Genomic DNA, 14,361 nt, shown 5'->3' with positions numbered 1-14,361 from the left:
AAAAGGAAGTTATGATTTTAAGTGGCCTCTGATTGATAAAATTTAGCTCAAGGGAAAGAGGGTTATCTTGCAGTAAACCCTGAAAGTTAAAGGAAAATCAACACACTTTTCTGCAGAAGCCCAGTTTTCCTCGTGATTGTGGCTTTTTGAACACACTATCATTGTGATTCTGTAGCACGGATTCGATCAGACTGTAACATCCAAAACCTTTTTAATTACTTTCAGGTCTGAGGTTTTCGCTTCAGAAAGAGCTGAGGTAGGTCTTCATGGTTCTGTTTTGAAAGCTAATTGTTTTTAGGTAGCTACTGCTGTTTTACCAACACTTTGCTTTTAGAAACCTAGGACTCGTGTCGATCGGTATTGACCTAAATTATTGTGTAGCAGGCTGAAGTCTTTTTCTTTGTCACCGTGTTTGATTCACTACCCTGGATATGCTTTCTTCTTCAAAAACTTCATCTAAGAATATAGTCGTGGATATTAAACGATTAGTCCTTGTGCTTGATTAGGATGTAAACAGGAATCTCACCCACTTTTAAACCTTTCCATGAAGTAACTTTTCCTCTAATTTTATTTTGACTTGCTCAAGAACCTTTAGCACTGAGAGAAAATTTGGTCGATGATTCAGAGCGTGAGGGAAAGGAAGGGAGCGATTCTGGCACATATGCACCAGTTGAATAACAACTGGTGGATATTTTTATATTTATTGCTATTCTAGTCTAAGGCCTGTAGTTAACTAGGGAGTAACCAAGCTCAGTTATACTTACCAGACTTAGAGATTTTACTTTGAATATGTCAGTATTTAGGCCTTTGAGAAAACGTCAGTGTGTTTAGGTGATTGTTGAAATGCAAACCCTCTCTCGTGGAATTCCCTCTTGTTCAATAAATGAAGAATGAAATTTCAACAGATTAAACTGCAAGATAGTTAAAATTGCTCTTTGTTTCTGGCTATTAGCTAAATTGTAACCACTCCACATGGCCACACGGGTTTTGTTCGGTTCTGGTTTGTTTTACTTTTTAGTTTGTTTCTCTCAAGTACATTTTAAAGGTAATCAGTTATGGCCTGTATTAGAATTCCTTCTAGTGTTCTCGTGTTAGGATTCTGGAAGTAGCAAGGAATTCATGGGAAGACTCAAGAATGTAAGAGATATGTCAGTTATCTCTCAATTAAAAAAATAAAGAAAAACCCCCCAAAGTAAATAAAGCAAAACAAAAAAGAATGTAGGAGCAAGGTGTTTCCCCCACTTACTGGGGTGGGTGTGTAAACTTTCATCGTTTGCCAGCCCCTTAGAAGCTGTGACTGTGAACTGTCATGACAACTTCAAAGCGCAGCTTGTTCTCTTGGCAGTGGAGCCAAAACGTTTTAATTATGCTGAGCAACTATCATAGGTTAGTGTAGACAGGTGAGTGAGAGTCTTTCTTTGCTGGTTGATGATATTGCCTAGACTTAGATTCAGCTAAATGTCAAAATTGCCACAAGCCCCAGACAGTACACATCATTGATGAGGACTTTAACTTTCTCAGTGTCGGATAAACGTTTCAATCCGTGGAGAGCAAAAGGCTTTCTGTTGTTTTCTTTGTTTAAAGCACAGATGGAGGAAGCGATGAGATGGAAATTCTACTCTGAATTCAGTTCTAACCAAGCAGAAGAACTGTTTGTTGAAGTAGAATTGACTAAAACCTTGGGAAGGAGCAACCGTGATAGTGTTGTTTTGTAACTGTAACAGAGAGGAAAGTTGGGCATAACCAAATGCTAACGATGACTTTAGGAACATATGTTTTAGAGAAAGGATAGGTGTTATGCAGTGTCCAGAGACTTGAAAAGAGAAGACAGTACAAAAAGAGAGAAAGAGAGAAAGAAAGAAAGAAAAATTTGACAGCAAAATTACAATTTTTTTGGATGAGGAAGAAAAAAGGGAGGTAACCATTTGGAGAACAAGGCGTTTTGGATGGGCTTGTGTTAAGAGAACATGTACAGAAGCCTGAAAGACGAGCACATGCTCAAGGACAAATTCAGAAGAATGGCATCAAACCAGTGAGAAAGTATCTGCAAAGATCAAGTTCAGACTGAGCTGAGGTTGGAGAGAATGCTAAAGACAACAGAAAAGGGCTCTTTAAAGCTATGCTCAAACCAAGAGAACAAGTAAAGGCTAAGCTCATTGCTTGGGGCAGATGGAATAATGTTAACATGACGAAAAGCAGACCTGCTCAACTATTTGGTTTCTCTCTTTCTCTATCAAAGAAAGTGATCTTCAAAGTGGAATGTGTAACATAAACATGGTTAAGAATAAATGGAAGCACACAAGAGTGGTGATGAGAATAATGGTTGTGACTGCAATTTGTGGAGTTTCTAGTCAGGACTGAGTACTAGGAAAGAGAATTTAGTTAGATTTTTTTCTGGTGCTTACAGCATCTGTGCATGGTAGGTATTATTATCAGCCCCATTTCCAGGTGGGAAACACTGAGGCTCAGGAGATATAAGAACAAGCTTGAAGTTACATAGCTAGTAAGTGGTGGACTAGGATTCAGATCCAGATCTGACTAGCTGAGTCTGGCTCTTTTGATTGGACACCCTGACTCCCATGCCTATCAGCACTGTTTTAAATAGGATTGTGTCTTTCAGCTTAAATTATGTGGTCAGACACACAAACAAACAAATAAAAACCCAGTGGATTTTATTGAAGAGCCACAGTGTGTAATCGCAGGGGAAACAAGGAAGATGGAATATCAAAATGATAAAAAACAGACAAAAGGAGTCTAGATTTCTTTCTTAAAGGTTCATCTTGGACTATCCAGAGCAAAGAGCTTGATATTGAACCTTGGCACATTTGAGATTGTGTTATGCGAGTGAACAATTGTAAATGAGAGTAAGGATCCTTAGGAGGCAGCATGGGTTCACAAAGCATCCCAAATCAGACTCTTCCCTTCCTTCCTAGTTACTTAACTGGCAACCCTGTCATTTGACGGAAGATCCCAGAGGCCTTATAAACAGGTGGAATTAAGCGAGGCTCAGTTGGGTAGATTCAGATTTGTTTGAACCTACTACTTTATACAGATTATTGACTTTAGACGGATAGGCTTTATTGAAATCAAAATACCACGATTATGGCATTTCCCCTCTGTATCCATACAGCAACTCTATCAAAAAAGGAAATGAACTTTTTTGGCCCGAATTGTACTTGGTAAACCCCTGGTGGTTCCTGGTATTTATTGCCTTCTAAGTGCTTATGTATTGTGTATGTCAGCATTCCTCAAGCTGTTTTCTGAAGAACTCTAAAGATGCTGGAAAAGTTAATAGGTATCATCTCATGAGAGCACAGTTTGGGGAAGACTGATCTGTATTATAATTTCTTCTCAAATTTTGCCAGGGATAGACATCAAGTTCATTGATCTATGATTTAGAGAATCAAATGCTTCTATCCTTTTCAAAATCTGGACTGGATCATTTGATTCCTCAGAATGTTCCACATCTTTATACATATCTCTCAGTTCATTTAGCATCCTAGAATAGAATTCACCTTGGCTTGGCAACTTGGACTCCTTTAAAGGAGTTAGGTATATTCTTACTTGTTTTGGGCTTTAAGCCCTATTTATGTCTTACCTTTTGAGGTTTGAGGAGGAATTAGACATAGTATGTGCTTAAGATTGGAGCAGTAATTTGAAGTTACAAATAGATTTCACATTGATATAATGAAATGCTTTCTAATAATTTCTAAAATTTAAGCAGAGATTATATTATATCTGCTAGAGATACATTCATTGGATGGAATATTACAGAAGATGACCTTCTGACTCCAAGATTCTAAGATTACAGACATTTCTGTTTCGCACATAGTCAAAAATAGGATCCCCCTTGGGTACTGTCAGAATCTTGGAAATCAAAGACTATTTTGTCATGGTACCATTTTTATCCAAGAAAAGCATGTGCGAGTTCTGAAGAGTAATTGCTGCCTTGGTTATTCAAGGGGATGGGTCGTTGGGCAACGGATCTATTTTAGGGGCCCTTCAGTTCATTGCAGGGAAATGATTGGTTATCTCACCGCCTGCTCTTCCAAGATCACTATTCTAAGTGGTTTTCTTTTTATTAATCTTAAAAGAAGAGAAATCAAGTTTTGGTTGGGAATCTGTTTGCGTATAACATCACTGTGTTGAGATTAAAACTTTGTAGAAGTTTGAAATAAAATGGAATTAATCTTGCCCTGAAGGTAGGTTGGAAGCAATGCTTGTGAGATTTTCCCCAGGACAAAGAGCCGCAGTTAGCATTCACTTTTTCAAAACAAGTGGTGGTTCTTTGAAAATACTGCACTTCCCCACAGTAATGAATAAATTATCTAAAGTAATGGCATTAACAGGATTGTATTTTATTATTGAAACAAAACATTGCCAGGAGTTATAGCTGGTATTCAGGACCAGACTTTGGGTGAATTCCATGGCAACTTCCACATTTGAAGAATATAACAGGGAATCGTTTAATGATGTTCAGGGCACACTTGGTGCTTAACCGTATGAAATGAACAAAGGACGGATAAAATAGGACTGTTGAATAAATTGCATGAAGAGTAACCATATGTGGCCTTGCCTCACTCTAAGAATTGTGTCACATTGATTATGATGGGACGGACAGTTATCAAATCTTTTATAAGATTTTGCTTCTTATGCTTCCCTGTTCCCAGGCACTTCATGGCAGTGATCATACTGTGTTGTAGAAATGTATTCAAGTGTCTCTTTCCTTGTAGATTGTAAGCTCATCGAGGGCAACTGTGGAATGTGTCTTAGTCATCATTGTACTGTACTTAGATCCTGACTGCTACAGGTGGCCACTAGGCTGGTGATGACAAAGCTCCAGGGGGCCATTACATGATGATCGTCTCCCTCCCACATCTCCTTGATTGTAGTCTTCCTCACCAAGCTCTGTGGCTGTAACTAATGTTTGTTGAATGAAAAAGGGAGGAATGAATGAACAGGCAGCCTATTTTTGCTGTGTACTGGCAGACCTTTCTGGAAAGAGGACTGGCCAATACAGACTTGGGTATACTACTGTGTACGTGGCAAATGTGGCATGCAGGCACTGTTTCATGTAGTTGTGATATTGCTGCAGTCATGCCTCCCTTTCCTGCCATTTTTGGAGCTCTTCCTGCCAGTTTCCCCATCCTAAGAAGCAGCAGCTGGTGCATGGTTTCCATTCTTTTCTTTCTTTTTTCTTTCTTTTTTTTTTGGAGTCTTGATATTTTTGGAATACCTCATACATGCCAAGCACTTACTAGTGCTTTTGGATATATTAAATCATATATAATGCTTTCAGTTCAAAAAAATTTTTTATTTTACTGGTATGGAAACGAAGACACAGAGCTCCCTTGCACATGGTCCCACGGAAATAAACTGAAAGTGCCACTTCAACCCAAATGTCCCTGGTTCCAAACTCATGTTCCTTCCATGACACCATGCAGCCTCCCTGGATTGTGTCTCATCTTTACTTTTTTCTTTCAGTCTGTCTGTCATCCCTGTCCTCGCTCACCTGCTGTTCCCTCACCCAAAACACAGATTGGGGTGGATCCTTGGCCTACCATTTTCAAAGGATACAGAAATTGTGCTCAGCTTATGTAATGTCCCCAGTGTTCAGCCCTGTTTAACCCTTTGGTCAAAACTAGACCATTTCCCACTTCGCTTATCATAACTTAGTCTTTGTCTCTCCTGTTTCTTTCTAGAACAGATCTGAACTCTATGGAAGAATTCGTCTTTCAGCCAGGCCAACCGTGCTGTTCTCCTCCAGTATATCGTGTAGTGACTCTCCCTCCTTTCTCCCAGAGAGGCAGCACTGAAGGTGGTTGAGGTCTGGGCTCTGCAGTTAGAATACCAGGGTTCAAATGCTGACTTTTGCCACTTCCTAGCTGTATGACCTTGAATAAGTTACGTCTGTGTCTCAGTGTCCTCACCTGAAAAATGAAGATGTCGATAGTACCACCATCACAAGATTGTTGACTTAATCCACATAAAGGCCCTTAAATTAAAAGCCCATAGTAAAACTCTCAATAGATATTAAGTATTATTTTGAATAAAGGCCAAGAGCCTCACTCTAGTTTAAGACCCTTCCACGCACCGCTTGGGTTTCCTGATCTGCCTCCCACGTGTTGCTCCTTTCCCTCAGGCCTCCCGTCTTCTGCCTGTCCCTCCAGTCTGTGCCAGCAAATCCACTGTCCATCTCCAAGCCTGGACCTCATCTTGCACCTCCATCCTGCTCTCTGGGCTGGCCTGATCCTCCCTGTCTGCTGGCCTCCCTTACAGAGCTTTAAGGACCTTCAAAAACTCCTTTTTCCTGATGAAACCTTCTTTCTAAGAGGGAGAGATGTAACTTCCCTGCTTGTATCTTTTCTGAACATACAACTTCAAAACACAGTGGTATTAAGGTATGAATGTGAACAGAAATCATTTGATTTCCGTGTTTGCTCTATACTTGAATGTGTGTTTAGAAGATCAAAATTCATTTAGAAAAGGGTACTCTTTTCTGTTGGTGCTTGTCCTGAACCCACAGCTCATGGAGAATAGAAGCTCTGACTTCACGGGCCCCTATCCCAGTGGCCCCAGCCATCTGTGAGTAGTAAATTCTTCATTCAGAGAAGAGACTATTTAAATTCCATCATCCACCAAAAACCTAACCCCTAAAATGCATCCTGAAAATGGATGTTTAATGCTTTACTCAGATCCAACAGTTGAAGGGTCGTCTAAAGCTTTCTCGTCTTATATCAGGGGTATTTTAATTTCTTTGAACCCTTGATAATTGTTGACTGAAGGTGTTTTCCCCAGAGTAGACATAGAAAATATCCATGCCTCTTCCCACCCATTCAGCCATCCCCCTCTCCTTCTGAAGGCTTTTATATTTGCCCCTGTGTATTGTTTGGCCATACCCTGTGCTTCAAGCCCTGTGTTGGAGGAATGACTTTCATAATCAGGTGGTAGGAACTGTTCCGGATCCTTAAGAAAAAACTGCCACTGAATAGTGCATAGTCTTCTACTTTGGAAAGATGACAAAAATTATAGTGGTTTTGCTTGTCATTTCAAAGATAAACAGACTCTGAACCTGTCTGGATTTATTGGCTTTGCAGAACTAGACTGAAAGTACACCATGCACCAAATTATGGCAGAACAAATTCTTCTTCAGGACATTTATGGTGGGTTGGGCTTTTCTTTCTTTCTTTGTGCGTCTCATTACTGGCAATGATTTCTGAAGCATCAAGCATTTTTCACCTTTGTATAAAACTGATCCAAGGCAGACTCTTAGTGGCCTTGAGCTATTTTCCCTCTCTATGTTGGACCGAATCCTTGTCGTGACTGCCTCCTGCTGTCCTAGGCAGAGGTGGATATTCCTGAAGAGCAGTGTGTATTCTATAAAGAATGTCTTTTGGATGCTGAAGGGCCAGGTTCTTGTACATGAAACTTCAAAAATGAATCAGTGAAGGAAAAAAGAAAGGCCCTTATTTTTGTCTTTGAGATGGAATGTGGAAGTAGGATATTTGTTAATGAAGAGGATGGGGATATTGCTTGAGCAGGTGCCCTTTCTATTGCTAGATGTTAACATTTTAATTTTACTTTAGTTTCTAAACTGCTCTCTTTTTGTTTTTTTGAGGAAGATTGGCCCTGAGCTAACATCCCTGCCCATCTTCCTCTACTTTATATGTGGGACGCCTGCCACAGCATGGCTTGATAAGCCATCTGTATTTCCACACCCAGGATCTGAACCCTGGGCTGCCAAAGCAGAATGCGCGAACTAAACTGCTATGCCACCAGGCTCTCTTATACATGATTGAGTTGGAACTTCACAGCAATTCTGTGAAGTTGGTGAGAAAGTTATTTATTATCCTTAACATACAAGAAATCATTCCTAAAGAAACCAAGGCTGATCAAGTTGGCTCAGATCTCATGACTGAACCCAGATGTCAGTCTCCTGATTCTATGAACAGTGCTTTCTCCACTAGACCCGGGACTCTCACATTTGACTGTTTGGAAGTACTGGGGTGGGGCTTAGAAATTTACATTTTTGTCACACACCTCAGGAGACTGTGATGCAAGTGTTTATTGGACCACACTTTAAAAAAACCCACTCTACACCATGTTGTACCTTGGGTTTCAAATTCTATTTAATTAAGTGTAAGGTATTGGAAATATCATTTTTAAAATGGCATGTTTAAGAGAAGACTGAAAAGTTCATTTAAATGTTGTGCCCAAAATCCAAAATAATACAGACACAAGTTTGTTTATTACAACATTACTTGTAATAGCTAAAGACTAGAAACCTCTCAAATATCCATCAATAGAGGAATTATTGAATAACCAAATGGTACATTCATAAAGAAGAAGAATACATAGTTATAAGAATAAGAAAAATTTGAAGAAAGTTACAAGAATGAGGAAAATCTCTACATTTTACCATGAAGTGATCTTTAGGATCTATTGTTAAGTGATAAAGTGGAAAAAAGTGTTTATATAGTATGCTGCCTTTGGCATAAGAAAGAAGGGAAAATCCAAAGATATTTATGTATAAATATGTGTATGTACTTCAGGGTAAGTACAGCTAATAAATACAGAAGGATGCTAGAAATAGAAAACCACTATTTTGCAACATCTAATAAAATAATGGAACTAGCCAATAATCATTAATGGATGCTGAAATCATTAGGTGAAATAGGAGCTTTATAATGGAGAATCAGCTTGACAACACTTGAACCTACTGGTCAAGCTCAACATCACTAAAAGTCGGACAACCGGACATCGTACTCCTCCTGACGTGATCTGATAGAAAAGGAACAGCACCACCTGTGAAGTATTCTTGCCCATACTCCATTCATACAAATCTGAACCAGAATCTCATTAAGCTTCTATATCTAACTACCAGTTTACAGGAAATACAGGAGACAGAGCGTGTTAAATACCACCACAAGAGTACAAATCAGCCAAGTTCGGAATGTGGGAAGTTCTACAAAACAAATGACCCAATTTCTTCAGCAAATAAATGTTATGGGAAAAAAGTAGGGCGAGGGAACTGTTTTAAGTTAAAAGACTTAAGAGACCAATAAACCAAATGCAGCATATGAACCTCATTTGGAACGTGATTTGAACAAATGAACTATAAAAATACCTTTCTTTTTTTAAACAACAGGAGAAAATGAAATAAACTCTGTTTATTATATGTTATTAAGAAATTATTGACAGAGCCAGCCCCGAAGGCCTAGTGATTAAAGTTCAGGGCTCTCACTGCTTTGGCAGCCCAGGTTAGCTTCCCGGTTGCAGAACCACACCACCCGTCTGTCAGTTGCCATGCTGTGGTGGCGGCTCACATAGAAGAACTAGAAGGACTTACAACTAAGATATGCAGCCATGCACTGGGGCTTTGGGAGGGAAAAAAAAAAGAGGAAGATTGGCAACAGATGTTAGGGCAAATCTTTCCCTGAAAAAAAAGAAATTATTGATAATCTTTTTGATTCTGATAGTGGCATTATGATTATTTTTATAAAAAGTCCTTATTTATTAGAAGCACTTACTGTTGAATTGATATGATGCCTGAGGTTTTCTTTGAAAATACTTCTTCTAAAGAAAAAAAACTGTGTTTAGGGAAATACATGAGATCAGAATGGTAGAATGTCATCATTGTTGAGTCTTGGTGATATGTTCATAGGGGTTGTTTACACTTTTCTCTCTACTTTGTTGCAGATGGAAAATTTACATCCTAAAAAAGATCAAGTTGTGCTATTTTAGAGGCAGAATCCTGGCAAAAGGCCTGGATAATAGCCACTATTTGTATAACTCAGGGAGAGTCACGACTATTCACTCCTTTTTCTCCCCTCTCTGTCCCTGTTTACATTCCTTCTGTTCCTTCTATTTCTTCAAAAATTGTTTACTGAGCCGCATTTTGCACCAGGCACTATTCGGTTCCACCTGCCTTACAAGCGGTGGATACTATTATCATTCCCACTTTACAGATGAGGGGACTGAAGCTCAGCGGGATGAAGTGTCCTGCCCACACACCCAAGTCATCCTGTCACCACAATCTGAGCTCTTACATGTTATTTTGTGCTGCTTCCCAGGAATAGTCCTTTCATTTTATAGTTTTTTAATTTTAATTTTATTTATGGATAAATGTCAAACAATGAGTAAATAAGGATAAATCAAGTGGACTAGCATCTATCTGTTCCTTGGGTATGAGAAAGATGCAAGGTATCTTTCTTATCATAATAATTACAGAGATCTAATCAAAGGCAGAATGGTAATGAGAATGAAATGTGTATCAACTTTCTTCATATTCATAAAAAATTAAAACTATATAAATTGTAACTTTAAGTCAAAAAATAAGGTTTATTTATGCTTGTGCTTCAACAGTGTATATTTGATTATCTTTTTACTAGAAATGGAGGCCAGAGAAAAATGGCTGATTTCACTTCTCATGTTTTAGTAAAATACTTCTAAGACTATAGCAATAAAGAAATCCAGGAGACCCAGGAAAAAAACAAATAAAATCCTCAACTTCCCCCAGGCCACTATTTGCTTTACTTTCTTGCAAAATTATTTTGGCATTTGTAAAACCCAGGTGTGCCTGTGGGCCAGTGCGGCCATGTCACTGTCATCAGTCACGTGTGATGCTCTGGATGTAAGAAATGGCAGTCGTCAGTCAGAGAATGACAGCAAGCCACCTCCCTGAATTCCTCCTCTCTGAATTCCTGCTGCAGGGCACGCATGAATCACTCCCTCTGCTTTACGAGATTTACTGTGACTTTCCACAGTATCTGCAGTGCGGTACCTCATGGCTGGTCCCACGGAATGATTTATGCCCCAGAGAGGTCTCACCGGGGTCTTAGAAAATTATACTAATGGGTCTGACATTGATGTTCCCTTCAAGAATCAAGGCACTAAATATATTCAAGCTGAATGACAAAATTTTATTCATACCCGGGGCATGCCAGTGAGAGCATCAAAAATGAACAAATAATAAATATTGTTAATATTTATTGAGTCTTACTGTATGCCAGAGGCTGTGATAAACCCTTTAAATACCTAATTGTGTTTAACCTTCTCAGCAATTCCATTTTATGGCTAAGGTGGCTGAAGCACAGAGAGGTTAAGTGATTTGCCCAAGGTTGCACAGCTAGTAAGTGGCAGAGCTGGGCTCTAAACCCAGGCATTCTGATTCCAAAGCCTTTGCTCTCTAACCACTGCACAGTCTCAGAGCACCAGCAGAAAGATGTGAGCAGTCGGTAATCCACACTGCCACGTTATGTCCCTCTGCGGACTTTCAGAGCACCTCAGAAACCTTTGTTATGTGCCAAAGCTCCATTCACAGCTTTACAGATGTCTGGAGCCAAGCAGAAAGACATGAAGAGATTGATAAAGCACATGTGGCCAATCTTTGGTATTTAATATTAGATACACGGAATTGATATTACAAAACAGAGTCCCTGAGTGATTTATTGCCCAGTGGGAAACCCAGTTGGCCTGGCTACCTTGCAAGACAGTTAAAGGACATAAGAATAGATATTCGTTCAAGACTATCAGAAAGAAATTAGGTCAGAAATGAAATGAAAACAAATGGCAAAGATGTATCATTTTGGTATAAATGAAAAAATCTATCCTGCTTAATAAAGGGGGGTATCAATTCCTTATCGATTTCTTAGCAAAGCACAGAGCCTGCTTACTTTGAAATCCTAAAACCTCTTCAGGCACAACTCATTATTAACGTGGTGTACTTTCCTCAAAGGAATATTTTCACAAGTGCTATTTCTGGCTTCAGTCACATATAGAAATGTTGGAATGAGTGTAACATGGCATTGTGCTTTCTTCTTCTTTGGAGCTATATGTGATAATGCATATGCTATAAACACCTCTTAGAATGATTTGCAATTGGCAAGCTGTTTCTTCAGTACCTTTTCCTGGTCTTGGAGAGGAAGTTTTAAAATTTAAATTTGACAAACTTAGTACCTTTGGGAGGAAGGAGGAGAAACCCTGCCAGCTGATATGATTGGAATGTGCTTTAGCATATGGGAAAGACTCAAACTTATTTTCTCTGACCAACATCAGAAGGAGAAATAAAAATCGTGTCTCCTCCAGAGGGGGGTAGGCTTGCGTTACCCGCTGCTGTGCATGACCTATGAGTCCCTCACTGGAATCATCGCCCTCATCTTCCTAATCTCTGACCTACGGGTTAGAAGTCCAGGATGCTTCTTTGGGGCTTCCTTCTGAGCTTCTTCCACCCTTCAGTATTCAACCTCAACTGCTGCTGGCAGCTCCTGGCAGAATCGGAAAGAGAGGCCAAGGAGTGAATCTGTAAAAGCAGAGAGATTTGTTCATGGAAGATCTTTGGTGAATGAAAGCAAACAGATTTGAAGTCTTGGCGGTACTAGCAGTGTTTATTGGAAATGCAAGCTCATGATAATAATTTCAAAGGAAATTTGGGAAGAATAGTGATACCCCACTTCACAGGTCATTAACTCGGACAGATGTTTGGCTACAAGGGAGAAGTTGGGTAGCAGAGTAGACAAGAATAAGAACATTCGAGATCTAATCCTGTAGCTTGTGATGATAAACCAGTCACTAACTCTTGGGCTTTTGAGTCTCTCTAAAGGGCTTATAGTTGATCTCAATGATTATGTTCTACTTCATCAAATGGTGTGATCTAAGTTCCCATGGGATATCCAGGTAGGACGGGACAGGTAGAACATTAGCTTTGTTTTCTTGCCTTAAAAGAAAGTATTGGGGAGGCGGCAGGAATCAGCGGAGGCCGCAGGCTCAAATGCATTACTCCCTTCGCCTGTGTAGGCAAGTGAGTGAAGTGAGTTTGGTGTAGGGGAGTTATAAATTCATATTTTGTGTAAAACCCATATTTTTAAACATTGGCAAGTCATTTCGTTTTTATCAAATCATTGCTGTAGAGCACATACAGCTGGCCGTTGGGCCTTCTGCCTTGACCACTGGGATCTACCCCACATTTGAGAGGTGAGGGACAGTGTTTTGGATCCTGACAAGCCTGAGTTTGAGCTTTGGCTCTCCCCTCGAATAAATATGTAACCTTGAACGTCTGTATTTCACTTCTCAAAGTTTCAAGTTTCTTTATCAGTAGAAATGAGAATGGTAGTACCTCTTTCGTTGGATTTCCTAAAGGTTACATGTAACAGGGTATTGAGTACATGGTAGGTACATTCTAAATATTCATTCCATTACCTTTGTGTGGTGGTGGGTCTTCTATAAGAAGGGCCGGTTGCTCAAAATTTAGAAAAGAATGGTAGATGCCAGTGCTTTTTCGTGGATTCTGAAATCTCATCAACTTACATTTCAGTTGTTTTAAAAATAAAGATTTCATCTTGAAGAGACACCATTTGGAGGGACAAGTCTTCTATTTGCCAGTGGCTATAGGAGGCAGTAAAACCAAATAGATCTGTCAGTTACTCTCTTGACGTAGAGCCTTAAAGCAGCAAGAACCGCCTTTGACCGTGAAGAAACACGGGACCACATTTCCTCCTCAGAAGGAAAGTCTGGTGGATAAATGCCCTGCTGTGGCTGATGGTAATTCCATAGCTTGATTATTCCCAAAGGAAAGCTGCTTGGAAGACCATTTGCTCTGTGCCCTAGTACATGCAGGGTGCTATGCTAGGGGGACAATGTAAAGATGACTAAGACGTAATGGAATCGTTCCCTCCAAGACTGTCACGGCTCTTGCGAGATTTCGAATACAGCTTGTGCAGAATTGCGTTTGAGTTCAACTTCAGAGGCTGCATCCTTCTTCCAATAATGTTGTGGTTGCTCAGGATATCTTTGAAATCTCTCTTTGGAATTTGCCTTTAGAGCCCTTGGCACATTTTGCTGAAGATTTTTTACACTGATGGTATTCATTCTTAGAAGGTGGGTGTGATTTAGCACACTTGCCAAGAGCTGCTCACCACTAAGCCTGCCACATAAGTGGTGATCAATCTGGCTAGAGTAATTTTTGGTTAAAAATGAGCCACGACCATAAAGTAATATGACAGGTTTTCTTGTATGTCACATAAATTGATTGTAGAGATAAAGGCAGTTCCCAAAGAGCCATTCTGCAAGTTTTTTGTTCAAAACCAGTGTCACTGGAATATATTTGTTACTTCCCAATAGCGTTGCTTTGAAAGAGGTGGTGCTCATCTCTCTGTGTGTTATGTACGTCCTCTTAAAGAGCCTCGTACTTCCCTCTTAGTAATCCAGTTTGTTTTTTCCTTTTACATGTTATGGTATTCCACCAAGCTCAGAGAGAGATTTCCTCTAAGAAAATGAAACAAATTAGATCCACTCTCAGAAGACTTTAATGGAAAGAAATACGTATTTACAGCAAGTTCTTTAAAACTATCTAAACTGGAAAGG

At 39.6% G+C, this 14,361-nt stretch overlaps 1 protein-coding gene across 8 annotated transcripts in view; it reads left to right on the top strand.

Annotated features, from left to right (window-relative positions):
- Positions 1-14,361, top strand: part of SOCS2 (suppressor of cytokine signaling 2) — a 277,036-nt gene that overhangs the window by 193,545 nt on the left and 69,130 nt on the right. The window lies entirely within an intron of this gene.

Source organism: Equus quagga, chromosome 19, assembly GCF_021613505.1.
Source record: "Equus quagga isolate Etosha38 chromosome 19, UCLA_HA_Equagga_1.0, whole genome shotgun sequence".
Lineage (NCBI taxonomy): Eukaryota > Metazoa > Chordata > Mammalia > Perissodactyla > Equidae > Equus > Equus quagga.
The sequence above is the reverse complement of the archived record's forward strand: the minus strand, read 5'-3'. Positions and strand labels throughout refer to the sequence as shown.